We start from the raw sequence: 18,690 nt of genomic DNA on the forward strand, positions 1-18,690 counted from the left end.
GCCCTGGACGCTCCTCTACCTGTGGGGTCGATGTCCTTGCAGTCAGATGATGAAGAGGACCTGTGCTGCTCAGCTGCAGCGCAGGAACACGCTTCGGTGGAAGCCCTGATTATTTCAGTATGGGATACTTTAAAATTGGCTGATGAACCCATGCCGGCAGGGACGAGGGTGCCTTTTGGCTCCCAGAGGTCTCCTAAGACTGACAGGGTTTTCCCTTGTCCCGACACTTTTCACGATATTGTGAATGACCAATGGTGGCGCGTTAAGCACGTTTTAGTGGTGCCAAAACGCTTTAAATGCCGGTACCCTTCTGCTGAAAATGTTTCAAAGCGTTGGACGGTGCCACCTAAAGTGGACCATCCTGTTTCCAGATTACGCAAATCTACTCTTGTGCCTGTGGAGGATTCCCCGGTCTTCACGGATCCAGTGGACAGGCGGGTGTAATCCCTTTCCCACTATCGTCACATGCTGACGAGGTCCATTGAGAAACCGGTTTTTGTGGCTGTGCTAGTCTCAGACGGTGACAGACCCCAAGACTTCCTCCAGAACAGCTGGAACTGTTGGACCAGGTAATCTAGGCTCTGGTGTTCCCCAGGTGATGCATCTATGGATGCTGCTCCCCTGGTGGCCAGGGTTTCGGCCGTGGGCATTGTTTTAAGTGCATGGTTTGGCTGAAGAGCTGGTCGGCTGACCAGGCTTCTAAGAAGGCCCTAGCTGATCTCCCTTTTCTGGGAGAGCGTTTGTTTGGCGACTCATTGGATGAGTTGATCAAGGGCCTGAGTGGCGGGGAAGAGTACTATTCATCCTCCATCCTCCAAGGGTAAGACTCCCCGTACTAAGCGGGGTCCCTCATTTCTGCTCATACACTGTGTTTTTTGTTCCTCTGGGGCGCAAGAAAAAGGTAAAACGTTCAGAGTTTCTGGAGGAGCTAAAAAGCATTGGCAAGCCCAAGGCCGGTCAGTCCGGTGCTGCTGACAAGTCCTCTTCAGCATGAGGGAGCGCCCTCACCCGTCTCAGAGGTGGAGGGACGTCTGCGCTGCTTTCAGAAACCCTGGACTTTCTTCATTCGGGACGAGTGGGTTCGCAAAGTGATTTGCTCCGGGTACAAGATCGAATTCTGGTCCTGGCCAGGGGACAGGTTCTTTCTGTCAAATCTTCACCTGTCTCCGGAGAGTTTGAAGGATCTGCGGGAGGCTGTGCGGGATCTCCTGGCTCAAGGGGTGATTGTTCCAGTTCCTCCGCAATAACACTCTCAAGGTTTCTATTCAAACCCGTTAACGGTGCCCAGAAAGGAGGGCAAGGTGCATCCAATCCTGGACCTCAAGGCTCTGAACCGCTTTGCGCGGGTGCAGAAGTTTTGAAAGGAGTCCATTCGGTCAGTGCTGGCATCATTTAATCAGGGGGATTTTCTGACCTCCATTGTTCTCAAAGATGCGTATCTCCACGTCCCCATATTTGAGGTACATCAGCGTTTCCTCCGCTTTGCGGTGGCAGAGGAGCACTTTAAAGTTGTGGTGTTACCCTTTGATCTCGGCTCCCAGGGTTTTTACTAAGGTCCTAGCCCCTGTGCTGGCCTTGTTACGTCAACGAGATATCTCCATCATGGGATATCTGGACCATCCCTTGTTGCGACCAGTCTTCCATTCGGATCTGCTGGACAACGTCTCTATCACCATTCAGACCCTTCAAGACTTCGGGTGGAGGACTAATCTCAAAAAATCTGCCCTGACGCCGTCCGTACGGGTCACCTATCTGAGCCTGATCCTCGACTCTGCTCTGGCGAGGGTCTTCCTTCCCTTGGACAAGCTTTAGAAGTTGCAAAGGGTGGTCCGGTTGCTGATGGAGACCGATCAGTCCTCCTTGCAAGCCTGCATGAGGGCCCTGGGTCTTATGGTCTCGACCTTCAAAGCAGTCCAGTTTGCTCAGGTTCACACAAGATAGTTGCAGAAAGAGATTCTGACACAATGGAACAGGGATCCTCAGTCATTGGACCTGAAGATTCGGTTGAGCCATCTCACAAAGTCGACTCTCTCTTGGTGGCTCCGGTCACCTGTCCTGTGCTAGGGCAAGTCCTTTCTGCCAGTGTTTAGGACAGTGGTCACCACGGACACCAGCCTGTAAGGCTGGGGTGGAGTGCTGAGGAAGATCTGTGCTCAGGGGACTTGGACGACGGAAGAGTCATTCTTGCTGATCAAGATTTTGAAGCTGAGAGCAATCAAGCTCTGCCTGCTTCACTGGGCGACGCGGCTCTCCGGTTCGAGTTTAGTCGGACAATGCCGTGGCTTACATCAATCATCGGGAGCACCAAGAGTGCCCTGCCGGCCAAGAAGGTGGCTGAGATTCTAGTATGGGCAGAGCACAATGTACTGGGTCTTTCCACATTCCACATCCCGGGTGTGGAGAATTGGCAGGCGGATTACCCGAGTTGTCAGGTATTGGATCAAGGGGAATGGTCCCTTCATCCTGAGGTTTTTAATCTCCTCTGTGTCCGGTGGGGGACTCCAGAGGTGGATCTGTTTGTGTTTCGCTTCAACAGGAAGGTTGTGTTTTTTGGCCAGGTCTCGGAATCCTCTGGCCGACGCCACACACGCTCTGGTGGCTTCTTGGAGTCTGTATTGCCTGATCTATGCCTTCCCTCGGCTCGTTCTCCTGCCGAGGTTTCTTCACCGGGTGATGATAGAAGGCGTTACGGTCATTCTGGTGGCACCAGACTGGCCTCGGCAGTCCTGGTATGCAGAACTGGTAAAAATGGTCGTGGATCCTCCATGGCGTCTTCCTCTGCGGGAAGATCTGCTATTGCAGGACTGATCTTCCATCCTGCTTTACGTTTGCTGGCTTTAACGGCTTGGCTGTTAAAAGCAAGGTGTTGAAGGATAGAGGTCTCTCTGATTTGTGATTCCTACCCCTTTAAAGGCCAGGAAGTCGACAACTAGGAAGATCTATCATCGTACTTGGAAATCGTACATTTCTTGGTGTGAATCGCTGCAGCTGCACCCTCTCTTGTTCTCTGGTGCTGGGGTTTTGGCCTTCTTGCAAAAAGGGGTTGAGCAGCGCTTGGCGTTGGGCACTATCAAGGGCCAGATGTCAGCCTTAGCTATTAACGTCCAACGTCCGTTGGCTACTATTGGTTTGACTCGCACTTTCATTCAGGGGGTGCGTCATCTTGCTCTTCCGCTGAGATCGCCTTTACCAGCTTGGGATCTTAATCTGGTTTTGTCTGTTCAGCAGCCTCCTTTTGAGAATATTAGGGAGATTTCTCTGCTTTCCTTGTCACAGAAGGTTGCCTTCCTAGTGGCTATTACTTCTGCTCGCAGAGTCTGAGTTGGCGGTGCTGTCCTGTCCACCTTATTTGGTGGTCCACAGAGATAAAGTGGTCCTCTGACCTAATCCGTCCTTTCTTCCTAAGGTGGTGTCGGATTTTCACCTGAATGAGGACATTGTGTTGCCTTCCTTATGTCCTAAGCCTAAACATCCTAAAGAAGTTACCGTGCACTCTCTGGATGTGGTTCGGGCAATAAGGGTTTATCTGACAGTTACTGAGTTCTTCAGGAAGTTGGACTCTTTTATCCTTCCGGACAGTCCTCGCAAAGGTTTGGTTGCGTCCGCTGCTACCATTTCGAGATGGATCAGGCAGACGGTCGTTCAGGCTTGTTCGATTAAGGGTCAGGTTCCTCCTTTCCCTGTGAAGGCGCATTCTACTACTACTCGGAGTGCCTCTTGGGCTTTTTGCCATCAGGCCTCTTTTGTACAAGTTTGTAAGGCAGCAACTTGGTCGTTTGCAAAATTTTACAAGGTGGATTTGTTGGCATCTTCGAGTGCCTCTTTTGGCCGCAAGGTTTTGCAGGTTGCTGCTTCATAAGAGAATGTTTTTTTGTTATTTTCTTAGGGGTCTTTTACCTGGGTGAGCTCCTGTTTGTTTGGTTGAGCTCCATGTTGCCCGGTTGGCTAGGTTTAGCCTCTTGGAGTTGACGTTACTATCTGGTTGCGTTTTTCTCACCCCTCGTGCCTATACTGGTTTGGAACGCCCCACTCAGCTCATGGAGATGAGGCTGCGTCTGTCGATGGACAGTAGAGAAAATTAAGATTTTTGTAAGATCTTACTGTAGAATCGTTTTCTCTGATGTCAATTGACAGACGCAGCACCTGCCCCTCTGTATGGGGATAGTTTCCTTGTCTTCACTGCTTGCAACTAAACTGATGTGCTGGGCTGTGGCAGGGGGAGTTATGCCTGGAGGGACAGCGTGCTGAGCTGTGGCAGGGGGAGTTATGCCTGGAGGGACAGCGTGCTGAGCTGTCGCAGGGGGAGTTATGCCTGGAGGGACAGCGTGCTGAGCTGTCGCAGGGGGAGTTATGCCTGGAGGGACAGCGTGCTGAGCTGTCGCAGGGGGGTTATTCCTGGAGGGACAGCGTGCTGAGCTGTCGCAGGGGGGTTATGCCTGGAGGGACAGCCCCGTGGGCATGTGCATGTTAAGTTTTGTACTAATGTACTGCCTAGACTACTCCTGCAGGTGGCAGCATAACCCACTCAGCTCATAGAGATGATGCTGTGTCTGTCGATGGACATCAGAGAAAAAGATTGTGTGGTAAGATCTTACAAAATATCTTTTTTTTTTTTTTTTTACCTACTCAAGCAATAAAGGGTGTTGCTGTACAGTTTTGTGACATAAAATATGTACTTACTGTAGATGTTTATTGCTTTATCTAAATTTGGGTTAACATACCATGTTGGTGCAGATGTCTACTGTCGTTTGCAAGCCTAATTTTGAGGCTGAGATTCTTCTTACAGGTGTTCTTCATTAGAGGAGTTTTGGACAGATGGTCATCTGTGCGCTTGAAAATCTTTTTTAATTATCAAAACTGAAAAAAACATTTTTGAAATCGATAAAAAATATACCCAGGTATCGCCTTAATTTCATTTAGCATCATTACCCAGATTTTGTGTTTCCGTCCCTGTTTTTTATCCTATTGCTTTACCAGCAGCAGGCACAACAGGGCATCTATTGCTTATTGGGATTTCTTGTTCTCTGTTCTAACTTGATCAGCAATGACCTGCTAAGAAAAGGAATGGCACACAATAAAAGTTCAAATCCCTTAGTAGTGGTGTACCGAAATGAAAATTCTGGTCTGAAACTGGAAATTCAGGAAAACCGAACAGAAGTGAGTACACCGCTCACATTTTAGTAAATATTTTATTATATCTTTTCATGTGACAACACTGAAGAAATGACACTTTGCTACACTGTAAAGTAGTGAGCGTACAGCTTGTATAACAGTGTAAATTTGCTGTCCCCTCAAAATAACTCAACACACAGCCATTATTATCTAAACGGCTGGCAACAATAGTGAGTACACCCCTAAGTGTACCCCTACTTTACATTGTAGCAAAGTGTCGTCATATCTTTAGTGTTGTCACATGAAAAGATATAATAAAATATTTACAAAAATGTGAGGGGTGTACTCACTTTTGTGAGATGCAGTGTGTGTGTATGTATATGTGTGTGTGTGTAATATATTATTATTATTATATAATCTCTACTATTTTTTTAATTCACATCATGAATTTAAATGAATATGAATTTATCGGCACCTTTTTGGCTGATAGGCTGCTTTTGCACTGAGCAGTATGAAGCGCTTTTGTGTAAACATTTTTTAAAAATTTTTTAGTGCATTTTCAGTCCTCATTGAAATGCATTGAAAATGTGACAAAAATGCATCAAAAACACATCGTGTTGCGTTTTTGATGCAGTTTTTGAGTCACATGACGACTTAAAGTGTAATTTCCCCTTTAGGGCGACGTTTTGCTTTAAGTAAATTCTTTTAGATGCAAACAATTGTTTCTTGAAATTAAATCCAAATACATTCTTAATGATATTTGTGGCTTTTAAACCATTTTATTTATTTTTTTAATTTATAAAATTCCTCCAATTTATTTAGACATTTGTTCTAGCCACATTTACCCATAGCCACTAATGATGATGTAATTGCTTCTTGAAGAATGACTGTACGGTTATTTATTAGTAACACCAGGTATTTCCTGTTCTCCTTACCAGAAATTCAGTTTATGTAATCCCTCATACTCTGCCTCCTGGCTTGGAGTGCAGAGATAAAATTATAAAGGAAGTGTCACTATTTTGTCTGTTATAGATCTCTCCTCTTTCTTTTTTAAATGAGCTATTTGAGCTGTGAAATGCAGGTGCATGATAAGGCATTTATGAAACCAGTCTGTGTTTAATTTTGCACCTGTATCATAGACATGCTTGTGGGTGCAGAGTGGGAGTTCCTGTGGTTTTAAACATATTTTACACTGTTGACATAACTGTGAAGTTCAAACTGTAGTTTAACCACTTAAGCCCCGGAAGATTTTACCCCCATTCCGACCAGGGGGTATTTTGCGATTCGGCACTGCGTGACTTTAACGGAGAATTGCGCGGTCGTGCGACGCTGTACCTAAACGAATTTGGCGTCCTTTTTTTCCCACAAACAGAGCTTTCTTTTGGCGGTATTTGATCACCTGTGCGATTTTTTTGATCACGCGCTATAAACAAAAATAGAGCGTCCATTTTGCAAAAATGGCAATATTTTTCCCTTTTTTTTATATGAAATTCCCCCCCAAAAAAATGTAAAAATCAAAATTTTTAAAAATTTTCGGCCAATTTGTTTTATGCTACCTATGTTTGGTAAAAAAAAATCGCAAAAAGCGTATTTTGATTGGTTTGCGCAAAAGTTATTGCGTTTACTAACTAAGGGAAAGATTTTTGTCATTTTTGTTGTTTTTTTTTTTTTAACGCGTAATGGCGGCGATCTGCGATTTTTTTTTTTTGCGGTACTGCGACATTGCGGCGGACAGAACGGACCCTTGACTGACATTTCTGACACTTTTGGGGTTACCAGTGACATTTCTACAGTAATCAGTGCTATACATATGCACTGTTACTGTAAAAATACACTGGTAGTGAAGGGGTTAACTTTATTTGAGAGGGAGGGGCTGTGTGTGTCCCTAGGGGCGTGATTCTAACTGTGATTGGCTGGGGCTTCAGCTGTATGCAGAGTGATCAACGGATCTACATAGTAGATCCATGTGATCAGCTCTCATACAGCGAGGAGAATGACAGGCAGCTTGTTTACACAAGCTGCCTGACTTTCTCCCTCTCCCCCGCCGATCGCAGAGTGGCCGGCGGACATCGGGTCCGCCGGTCACACGCGCGGGGGGGTCCGTGACCACTCGGGAGCGGGAGCGCGCCTCCGGGGGCGCGCGCTCGCTCCCTAGACCCTCACAAGCTAGTGACGTAGCCCTACGTCACTTTGCCTGTGAGGGGCTGACCGCCGACGTAGATAGTCGTGCGGCGGTCGGCAAGTGGTTAAATAAAGTTTTGATATGTTTGCACTCAAAGGGTAACTCCACTTTAAGGGAAAAAAATTGCAAATAGAAAATAATATATATGCAATTGCTCCAAAAACCCTATTGGGATCGAATGTTATTAAAAATAATTTTTCCTTTTTTAATGTGTAGTGCTATAATTTTCTGTAAAATTCAATGCAGTATGGCAACCTGGAGTAACATACTGAACACCCACCCAGAAATGTAATTCCGTTCTTGTGTAATTGGCTTACTGATTTTAGCAGAAGTCTGTACGAAAGTTGGTTTAGGGCAACCATCTCTTTCGCTCATTGATGGACACAGCGCCTGATCTTTGTAATCCAGCGGCCATTTTGTGGTGGTCTGCCATATAAAATAGCGGCGGCCATGTCTGTAGAGCCTTCTGGGTGGCTTTTTCAGGGGTGGGAGCCCCTCCTCCTCCCCTGGTGCTGACTCCTGGATTCTTTCATTTTCTGATCGTTGCTCGTGTAGTGCAGATTCTCCTGGTGGCTGCGGGGTGTAGTCTGGGGGGTCCTCTCCCTTTCTGCTGAGGATCGACTGGTGCTCTGTGACTGGCAAACGGCTGGTGCTGCCTGAACGGTGAGGGTTGTCTCTTAGCAGTGCTCTACACTTTTTTGTGGGGTTCCCCTGGGGACTCATGGAGTCTTTGGAGCACATCTCCCCACCTAAACCCCTCTCTTGGGCCCTCCGGGTCCCATCCATCCATCCATGCACTGACGACGGTCTTTTGGGCGACAGGCTGGAATAAAGCGCCCCACAGTCTTACCCTGCCTCATCTGTCTCTACTGTTCCGTACGTAGATCACCCTGCTGGGTCGGCAACCACACACCCTGAATCCTCAGATAATGAGAAGTATTCCTCCACTTCTGCAAACGCGCACGAAAAGGCTCTGGTGGACGTACTGATTGTATCTGTGCTTGAGACTTAAAGTTGGAGGACGCAGCTGCAATGCAGGCGCAGGTTCCCTTTGGCACTCGCAAGCCATCCAGAGCGGCAAAGGTGTTCCCTTTCCTCTCCCATTTTGACAGAATTGTCACTAAAGAGTGGGGACGACCAAAGTGTCTCCTTGGGGTCCCTAAGTGAGTTGGTAGGCGATACCCCTATGAGGAGCCCTTTCTTAAGAAGTGGACTTTGTCACCGGTGGTGGGCCCTCCGTTTTCCAGATTTACCAAGGCAACCATGATTCCGGTTGAAGAGTCCCCGGCCTTTAAGGACCTGGCTGACAGGAAGGCGGAGGCTGTTGCCCGCAATATGTACACCCTGGCTGGTTCAGCACTAAGGCCGATATTCACCATTGCCCTGGTGTTGCAGACTCTGACCGAATGGGATAGGCTTTTGCGCTGTGACCTGAAGAGGGAGTAGATCCCCCCCCCCCCGCCTTTGCTGAGCTGGCGGACCAGCTGGTCCAGGGGCTGCAGTTTTATCTGTGATGCCTCTTTATATGCAGCTCCCCTAGTGGCTCGGCTTTGTGTTTTGGCAGTGGTTCTTCGGCGTGTCTTTTGGCTCAAATGCTGGTCTGCAGACCAGACTTCTTAAAAGATCTGACTGATCTGTTTGGTGCTACCCTGGATAACATAGGTAAAGGTCTCATGGGGGAAGAGTACCTTTCTTCCGCAAGCTACTAAGGGCAAGGACCCTCGTCGTAGGACGTGGGCCCTCCTCCTCGGCTCATACGTTTTTTGTTTTTTTTTTTGTCCCTCAGAGTCGACTGACAAGGAATCGAAGCCCTTCGGGGGGGGCCTCCTCTGGAGGATCCAAGCAAACTTGGTCTGGCAAGACAAGAGCGGGCGTCTCCAGACCCGTGGACAAGGCCCCTTCAGCAGGAAGGTGCGCCCTCACCTGTTTATGGTCTTGTCTGGTTCCCAGACACGTGGACATCCCTGGTACAAGACAAGTGGGTCCACGAAGATGTGCGGATCCGGTTTCGTTCTTACCCTCCGGTAAGGTTCTTCCTTCCAACGTGTGACTGTCCCTGGTCTGCTCACAGGCTCTTTTTTGGGGCTGTGCAAGACCTTTTACTTCAAAGGGTGATTGTCCCAGTTCCGACTTCGGAACGTTTTCAGGTGTTTTTATTCAAACCTGTTTACAGTCCCCAGGAAAGATGGCAAGGTGCGTCCGATTCTGGACCTTAAGGCGCTGAACTGCTTTGTGCGTGTGCAGATGTTTAGAATGGAGTCTAGTGATGCACCGAAATTTTCGGCCGAAAATGGGCTTATTCCATTTCGGCCGAAAATGGGTTAAATATGCCGATACTAAAGATGGCCGCCGCGGGCGCAGCGCAGGTTTCAAAAAACCCGCCTCTGGTCGGCGGCCCCCCTCCCGGTGATGTCACTACTACTGCAATCTGTGAATGAATGAATTAACACACCGGGCGGGCGAGCGGCCGCTAATAGCTGTAACTATGTGAGCGCTTCACTTCCCTGTCAGGCATGCATCTCCGCTGACAGGGAAGTGAAGCGCTCACATAGTTATAGCTATTAGCGGCCGCTCGCCCGCCCGGTGTGTTAGTTCATTCATGCACAGATCCTAGTAGTAGTGACACAAAATTGGGCAGGGCAATAACTGCACAGCCTGAAGCAGATATCCTACAGGATGACCTGGACAAAATAACGGAGTGGGCAACGACTTGGCAAATGAGGTTTAACGTGGAGAAGTGTAAGGTTTTGCACTTGGGGACTAGAAACATAAAAGCACAATACACTTTAGGGGGGGAACCTTTGGGGGAATCAAAAATGGAGAAAGATCTGGGAGTCTTGGTTGATGATAGACTAGGCAACAGCATGCAATGTCAAGCGGCAGCTGCCAAGGCCAGCAGAATATTAGCATGCATAAAGAAAGGGATGTATTCCAGAGATAAGTCTATAATCCTTCCACTTTATAAAACTCTGGTCCGACCGCATCTGGAGTATTCTGTCCAGTTCTGGTCGCCAGTCCTCAGGAGGGATGTGTTGGAGCTGGAGAGAGTCCAGAGAAGGGCAACTAAACTGATTAGGGGATTGGAGGACCTGGATTATGAAGAGCGTCTGCAATCGCTTGATTTATTCTCCCTGGAGAAGAGACGCCTGAGGGGGGACATGATAGCAATTTTTAAATATCTCAATGGGGATCTCAGCTTAGAAAAAAAGCTGTTCGGTCGAAGGGATTGCATGAGGACTCGTGGGCATACAATGCGATTAGAGGAGAAGCGTTTTAACCTCAGGCAACGTGGGGGGTTCTTTACTGTTAGAGCTACAAGATTGTGGAATTCTCTACCACAAGAGGCGGTTTCTGCAGGTAGTATGGTGGCTTTCAAAAGACTATTAGACGTACATCTCAAGGATCGGAACATTCAGGGGTATGTGAGATGATTACAGCCGCACACACCTACGCAGGTTGAACTGGATGGACTGTTGTCTTTATTCAACCTCACCTACTATGTAACTATGTAACCGGGAGGCGGGCCACCGGCTAGAGGCGCGTCTTTTAAAAGGAAGGACACCGGAGGACTGGAGCTAAGAGTTAGGAGATTGCATTGGGATTGCGAGGGATGCTGAGGCGGGGGGGGGGGGGACGCTGAGGCGAGCTTACCAATGGTATTAGTATTATGCAGCATGAGGGGGTTAATGTATTGTCACTGATGAATTAGTGACCGACCTGTGGCAGTTAATTAACCCCTTTGTGCTGCATTAGTGCAACCAGTAGCAGTGCAACCAGTGTTAATTAACACTGATACTGGTTGCACTAATGCAGCACAAAGGGGTTAATTAACTGCCACTGGTCGGTCACTAATTCATCAGTGACCTGCAGTGGCAATGCATTAACCCCCTCATGCTGCATAATACAAATACCATTGGTAATTAAATTAACCACTATACTGCGACAGGGTGGCAGCTACAAGTGTACGTCTGCCTGTTTTTGGTGTATGCCCCTGTTCTATCTATTTTAAAATCATTTGGGGGAAAAAAGTCATTTTCGGTTTCGGTTTTCGGCCAAGGGCATCCTGGATTTTCGGTTTCGGCCCAGAATTTTCATTTCGGTGCATCCCTAATGGAGTCCATTCGCACGGTGGTGGCTTCCATGCATGAGAGGGATTTTCTTGCCTACATCGAAATCAAGGATGCTTACCTTCACATTCCAATGTGTCAGTCACTAGTGCTTCCTCTGCTTTGCTGTGGGAAAGGAGCATTATCACTTTGTGGCATTACACTCTGGTCTCGCCTCCGCTCCTCGGGTCTTCACAAAAGTCCCAGTGCTAGCATTGTTACGCCAATGGGGGATTGCGGTACTGGGCTACTTGAATGACCTCCTCCTGGGAGCCGAGTCTCCTACTGCTCTGGTGGAATACCTGGAAATCGCCATACAAACTATGAGGAAGTTTGGCTGGATTCTGAATTTTCAGAAGTCTTCTCTGGTTCCGTCCACAAAGCTGGACTATCTGGGTCTGACTCTGGACTCTGCCTTAGCCAGAGTGCTCCATATGAGGTCCCTGCAAGGGAGATTCTGGCCAAATGGGACAAGAATCCGCAGTGTCTGGACAATCTGATCCAGATGAGCCAGCGAACAAAAGGGTCCCCCCCCCCCCCCCCTTATTGGACAGTGCTCACCACGGATGCCAGCCTGTCCGGCTGGGTAGGCGTACTCGGCAAAATTTCTGCGCGGGGGATCTGGACACTGGAAGAGTCCAGACTTCTGATCAATGTATTGGAGCGATCAGACTGTGCCTGGAACATTGGACGGATTGTCTTCAGGGATGTATAGTGCGCATTCAATCGGACAGTGCAATGGCCGGGGCTTATGGCAATCACTGGGGGGCCACAAGAAGTGTTCTCTACTCTGTAGGTAGCTAGCAGTCTAAGGTGGGCAGAACAGTTCGATCCAGCCCTCTCCCCTGTACACATTTCAGGGGGTGAAAACTGGCAGACGGATTACCTCAGTCGGAAGGCTTTGGATTGGTCCCTTCATCTGGAGAGGTTTTCATCAATTGTGTCTCTGGTGGGGCATCCCCCAGGTGGATCTGTTGGTGTCTTGGCTCAACAGAAAGGTGCAGAGGTTTGTGTCATGGTCACAAATGCGCTGGTGGCCCCGTGGGGTCAGTATTGTCTGGTTTACACCTTCCTTCCTCTCAAGCTTCTGCCAAGACTTATACGCAGGATCGTGGCAGAAGCAATTCTGGTCACCTTAGTGGCCCCGGACTGGCCTCGCCAGGCTTGGTACGCTGATCTGGTGCAGGTAGTCACCGATGTTTCTTAGAAGCTTCCTCCCAGGGAGGGTCTGCTGTCCAAAGGACCATTCTTACCTCCTCTTTACAGTCGCTGGCTTTGACGGCTTGACTGTTGAAACGTCAGGTGCTGATGGATAGAGGCTTGTCTGAGTCTGTGATTCCTACATTGTTAAAAGCTAGAAAATCTACATCTAGGAAGATCTACCATTGTACGTGGAAGACTTACATTGGGTGGTGAGTCTCTTGAGGTTCATCCTTAATCTTTTTTTTTTTTCGGTGGCTCGGATCTTGACCTTCCTTCTTCTGACGCTGCTTGTAACAAAACTAAGTACCTTTAGCAGAGGGGGGGGGGGGGGGGGTTATATCCCCTTGGGACTGCCCATCGGCGTTACCAGACTTTTTTTCTGCCTAGTGTCCTACTTCTGTGGAGGGCAGTATAACCCAGTGGTTATGAAGATTAGGAGCTGTCTGTCAATGAACATCAGAGAAATGGTTTTTGCGGTAAGTCAAAAATCCCATTTTCCCTTCACTGTCTGTCCCGTAGCCAAAACAGGAAGTGAGGGGAAACCACTCCAATATGAGGAAAGCTATGGTTGTCACTAGGGTCACCAGAACTAGTGTCCCTATTGGAATATTTCCCCGGTACAGGTGGCAAATCAAGATTTGGGATTTTCTTTCTCTTTCCCTTTCAGTGATGATGGTTAAAGCAGTAGTAAACCACGTCCTAATGTACACACCATAATGAGCACGTGTTTGCCTGGCTGCATTCAAAATGCACTGCACTTGCAATTTGCAGCAGGTGTCATTATTACACCCCAAACACAGGCTACAAGTGTAGTGCATTTGCCTGCACCAGGTTGCATGGTATTGTAGTACCATTTGATGCGGTTGCTGTGCATTTTTTTTTTTTGAAAAGTAGTGCATGCATTTCTTTTGGTGATGAAATCACACTGTACCTGGATCGTATGTGAATCACGCAGGAACACACAGTGCATTTCTGTGCAGTTTATGGTGTAAATCGGCCCTTAGTTATATTTTACACTCGCATGACTTAATATTTAAATAGCTCAGTCCTTATACAACTCAACTTATGTACAAGTGTGAAAATAATTTCTAAGTTAGTGTAAAATCATGCTTTTGGTATGAACACATTCCAGTATTGGCAGGTTTGTAGAGTACACACGGGAAATTGAAAAACAGGACGCTGAAGTTAAAAATTGATTTTGCCAACTTTCCTTGCATTGGCAGACAAGAGATTCTGACACCTTATTTGACACCGTACAAACCTTTTTGTTCCTACCCCTCCATTAGACTGGGCTAAATGACAAATGAAACACAGACTTGTTGAATCATGGTTAAAAAACGTGTTGTTCTGCTTCAGACTATCCCAGCTATGTCATGCTTAAAGAGGTTGTAAACCCGTACAATTTTTTTTTTGGCAACCTGTAAGAGAAACACATAATGAGCTAGTATGCATCGCATACTAGCTCATTATGCAATACTTACCTTAGAACGAGCCCCCGCCGTGCAGCCCGCTTACCTGTATGACGGGCGACATGTCCAGTCGCCCGTCTTCCGGGATCGCGGCATCCGGCCATCTGATTGGCCGAAGCTGCGGTGACATCACTCCCGCGCACATGCGCGGGAGCCGACAGTCACGGCACGGGGCTCTGAAGAAACGGCACCAGCGTCCGTTCCTTCAGAGCGCATGCGCCAGTGACGTCACTGTCTGCATGTAAGGTAAATATCTCCTAAACGGTACATGTTTAGGAGATATTTACAGTACCTATAGGTAAGCCTTATCATAGGCTTACCTATAGGTAAAAGTGTCAGAGGAGGGTTTACTTCCTCTTTAAGACAGGTGCCCTCAAATATCTCCCAATTGTATTTTCTCTTTTCTTTTGCTGGTTTTTAAATCTGGTATCCCTATTAATAGTACATTTCAGAAATTTACCACTTTTTGTATAGAGTGATTAGAACACGTCAGTTTTTTAAGGAGATTCACCCCCTCTATTTGTCCTGCTTATTATTTTCATTGAAATTGAAAATAAAAGAAAATTCCAAATTTTTGGGTTGTTTAGAAAATATTAGAGGAGAAATCTTCCAATGGGGACACTTGTTCTGGTGACCTGGGGTTTCCCAATGTATTCCCTTAAATTGCAGGGATTTCCTCTCCCTTTCTGTTTGGCTATGGAACAGGAAGTGAAGAGAAATCTCTGCAATGGGACACAGATGATGGGGAAAAAAAACCTGACAGGTTATAACCCCCTTTGCTCTATCCAAAATGCAAAAACTAAGTTTAGCCTATAGTTCTACTTTAAGGCACGTTCAGCACTAAACACAGAAGCTGAAAAGCTCCTGGGCTTCTGATACTTTTACAGATGGTTCTGTAGGAGTTCCCTGTAAAAGTAAACTATAAAGGTTTCCACTTTCTTCAATACATTTGGCTCCAAAGTGCAAACGTGCCTTTATTGCATGTAACACACTTAAGCCTAGTACACACGGGCCGAATGTCAACATTGAGCCCGTGTGTATGGCAGCCAGTCCGACAGAAGCCGAAGAAGACCGAAGAAGGTCTGCCGACCGGCTCCCGGTTATCGCTCCCTGTCAGAGCACAATAGCTCAGCAGGGGAAATCGCTGAACTAACATCAGATTGTCAGTACAGCAGCTCTGACCTAAGAGGTCAGTTTCCCCCCCCCCCTTCAACCCAGCGGTTGTATTGTGTACGAGGCTTTATAGTGTGCTTCACTGCACTCTTAAGAGCCCAAAAACCCAAAGTAATTCATTATGGAAAATTTTACCACAGTTTAACTAGCAACTTCCTTGTCTGCTTCTGCAAAACCCTGTTGGCCTGTGCGGGTGACCTTCACGTTAAGTGGTCAGTAAGGGCCAAATGCCACACATTTTATATTGACCAGAAGTGAGTTTTTTTTTTTTCTGTCTGGCACTCCAATAGTGAGTATAGAGAGTATTGAGAATAGTGTGATTTTAAATGTGTACAGCATTTCTTTTTACTACTGTAGACCAACAGACTCATACACAGAACCTACAAGGTATACTCAACCTGCATCTCTACAGCTGTCCTGTGCATGTGAAATAATAATGGGCAAAACAATCTCCTTTTTATACATGTAATTCAGGTTGGGTATGACTGTCAGGCCTCAAATACAGAATGTGTAGTATTTAAATTCAGCTGCCTGTCTAAAAAAAAATCCGTAGTGAAGCCTAGCTTCCCAGGTATCTGCTACAACAGATTTAAGTCTTCTAGAGCAGTGGTCCTCAACTCCGGTCCTCAGGGCCCACTAACAGGCCAGATTTTAAGTATTACCTTGGGGAGATGCAGACTAGAATACTGCAATCACTGAGCAGCAAATGAGATCACCTGGGATGTATTTCAGTTATCTTGCAAACCTGGCCTGTTGGTGGGCCTTGAGGACCACTGTTCTAGAGTTTCAAAGTTGGAGATTTCTTAGGATTTTGAGATAAGTAGGTTCTCTAGCTATTGCAGTAATTTGCAAATGTTGACTGTGATTTTTTTTTTATTTTACAGTGGGTCTTTGATTTCAGAAGAGTAGAAGATTTGATGTGGCGAAGGTATGTATTTACCTGTGGTTTTTAAATTTCAAAAACTATAACTGTTCTCTCTACAGAGACATCATCTTATTTGTGGCTGGCTGTTAATTTTTTCTATGTTCTTGCTTCAGATGTAACTCTTTGCAGTGTAGAATTGCCAGTGGTGCCACGCAAAGGCATAGTGTTACTAAAAGGTCCACAACCTGTATGTTCTAGTGTGGTTTGTGTGCCCACAGGATTGCTTCCACACAAAGCACCAGTATCAGGATAGGTCGTCTTGGGATAACCAGTGCAGAGCGGGTTTTAGATATGGCAACTTACCGTATATACTCGAGTATAAGCCGAGTTTTTCAGCACATTTTTTTGTGCTGAAAATGTCCCCCTCGGCTTATACTCGAGTCAAGGAAAAAAAAAAAGAATTCCCTGGCCGCTCCGACGGGTTTAAGCTTTAAAAATGGCGCCGCCCGTCGCATACATGTCACCGCCGCCGCCGCTCGGGAGAGGCCGGGAATAGCCGAAATTATACGAGCGGCGGCGCGTGCGCAATGACGTGGCGGCGCCATTTTTAAAATGAAGGCGCCGCTGGAACAGGTAAGTGAAACAGCTTCACTACCTGCCATTATGCAGGGCTGCGGGCACACTACAAGGGATGCAGTGCTGCGGGCATGGTCCACCTGTACCATGCCCACAGCACTGCATCTCCTGTAGTATGCCCACAACCCCGGATCCTCTTGTACCATGCCAGTACTCTGCATTCTCCTGTACCATGCCAGTACCCTGCATTCTCCTGCACCATGCCAGTACCCTGCATACTCCTGCACCATGCCAGTACCCTGCATTCTCCTGCACCATGCCAGTACCCTGCATTCTCCTGCACCATGCCAGTACCCTGCATTCTCCTGCACCATGCCAGTACCCTGCATTCTCCTGTACCATGCCAGTACCCTGCATTCTCCTGTACCATGCCAGTACCCTGCATTCTCCTGTACCATGCCAGTACCCTGCATTCTCCTGTACCATGCCAGTACCCTGCATTCTCCTGCACCATGCCAGTCACCCTGCATTCTCCTGCACCATGCCAGTCACCCTGCATTCTCCTGTACCATGCCCACCGCCCTGCATTCTCCTGTACCATGCCCGCCGCCCTGCATTCTCCTGTACCATGCCCGCCGCCCTGCATTCTTCTGTACCATGCCCGCCGCCCTGCATTCTCCTGTACCATGCCCCCCGCCCTGCATTCTCCTGTACCATGCCCGCCGCCCTGCATTCTCACCCTAGGCTTATACTCGAGTCAATGATTTTTCCCATCTTTTTGTGGTAAAAGTAGGGGCCTTGGCTTATACTCGGGTTGGCTTATACTCGAGTATATACGGTAAGCCTTAGTTTGGACTGTTTTATAATGCCCACTGCAGCTAGTTAATGATTCGACTTAACATGCAGCACATACAAGATTGTGTGCTGGAGACTAGTGATGTGTATGGAGTTATGTCTTTGTCATCCCTTGTACCTTTGTCGTATTATCCTGAATATCATTTCAGGAGTTGCATAGGATTCAAGAGTACATTCACACTAGATGCGGTGGGACTGTGTTGGGTGGCTATTCCAGGGCAGACCCACCACTGCAAGACCAGGCAAATGCCTGGTCTCCAGTCACTGTGCAGATGGTGTACGCTGAAAAAAGTACTGTGCGCAGTACTCCACCCCCCCCCCCCCCCCGAGCAGCGCAGTCACCGCATGCCAGCTAACTTTGAGATGTGACATTTTAATAAAAATGTAACATGTATATACATTTTAAAGTGCAGTGTAATGTGCCAGCACTGTTTAGGTCCTTGAAATTTTCCCCAAAGCCCCCCAACAGGGCTGTTAAGAAAAAAAAAAGACCTTTTGCCATTAAAAAAAAAAAAAAAAAAAATCTTTTCTGTCTGCCCTAGAACAGGAAGTGACATTGCTCTGGTCCTCCAGGAGGAGTAGAGCAGAGTTGGGCCTTTCTTGCTCTCACTCGACTTTCTGCCTAGCCATCACCAGATCGGTTTTCGGGCTTACTGAAGGCTCCAGGAAAAATTATCTTTTGGTGAGATCATTTTTATCTGAAAGCTGATCACTTGAGAAAAAAGATTCCGGGGTTATGGCAGCTAGCTGCAGCCATAACCCTGGTATTTAACTGTAAAGTAATGACGTACATTTACAGTTAGGTGGTCGGCAAGTGGTTAATAGGTGGACCCCATACTTTAAGAGGTCTAGTATGGCTTTAAAATGAGTTGTCAGTTTTCTCTACTTGTTTTTAAGGCAGAATGGCAATCTTTTCTCCAAACTCACACTGCTGAAATATAATCTCCACTCCACCAGTAAGGTTTAAAACGGTAATAACCGTGAAAAAAAAAAACACTCCCTGTAAGGTAAAGACATAATGTGCTAGTATGCATTGCATACTAGCACATTGTGACTTACCTTGAAATTAAGCCCTCCAGCTGTTCAAGCTGCCGAGGCTCCCATCTTCACTCGGTCTTCCTTCTGAGTTTGTGGGCTGCAGCCGCTTGA

At 47.2% G+C, this 18,690-nt stretch overlaps 1 protein-coding gene across 1 annotated transcript in view; it reads left to right on the top strand.

Annotated features, from left to right (window-relative positions):
• The window catches only part of NCK1 (NCK adaptor protein 1), a 252,537-nt gene that overhangs the window by 77,613 nt on the left and 156,234 nt on the right, over positions 1–18,690 (top strand). Inside the window, exon 2 of the mRNA XM_082249625.1 lies at positions 16,130–16,173. The gene's annotated coding sequence lies outside the window, so the exon portion shown is untranslated. The remainder of the gene's footprint in view (positions 1–16,129; positions 16,174–18,690) is intronic.

This window comes from Pelophylax lessonae (assembly GCF_965119305.1).
Source record: "Pelophylax lessonae genome assembly, chromosome: 3".
Classification (NCBI taxonomy): Eukaryota; Metazoa; Chordata; class Amphibia; order Anura; family Ranidae; genus Pelophylax; species Pelophylax lessonae.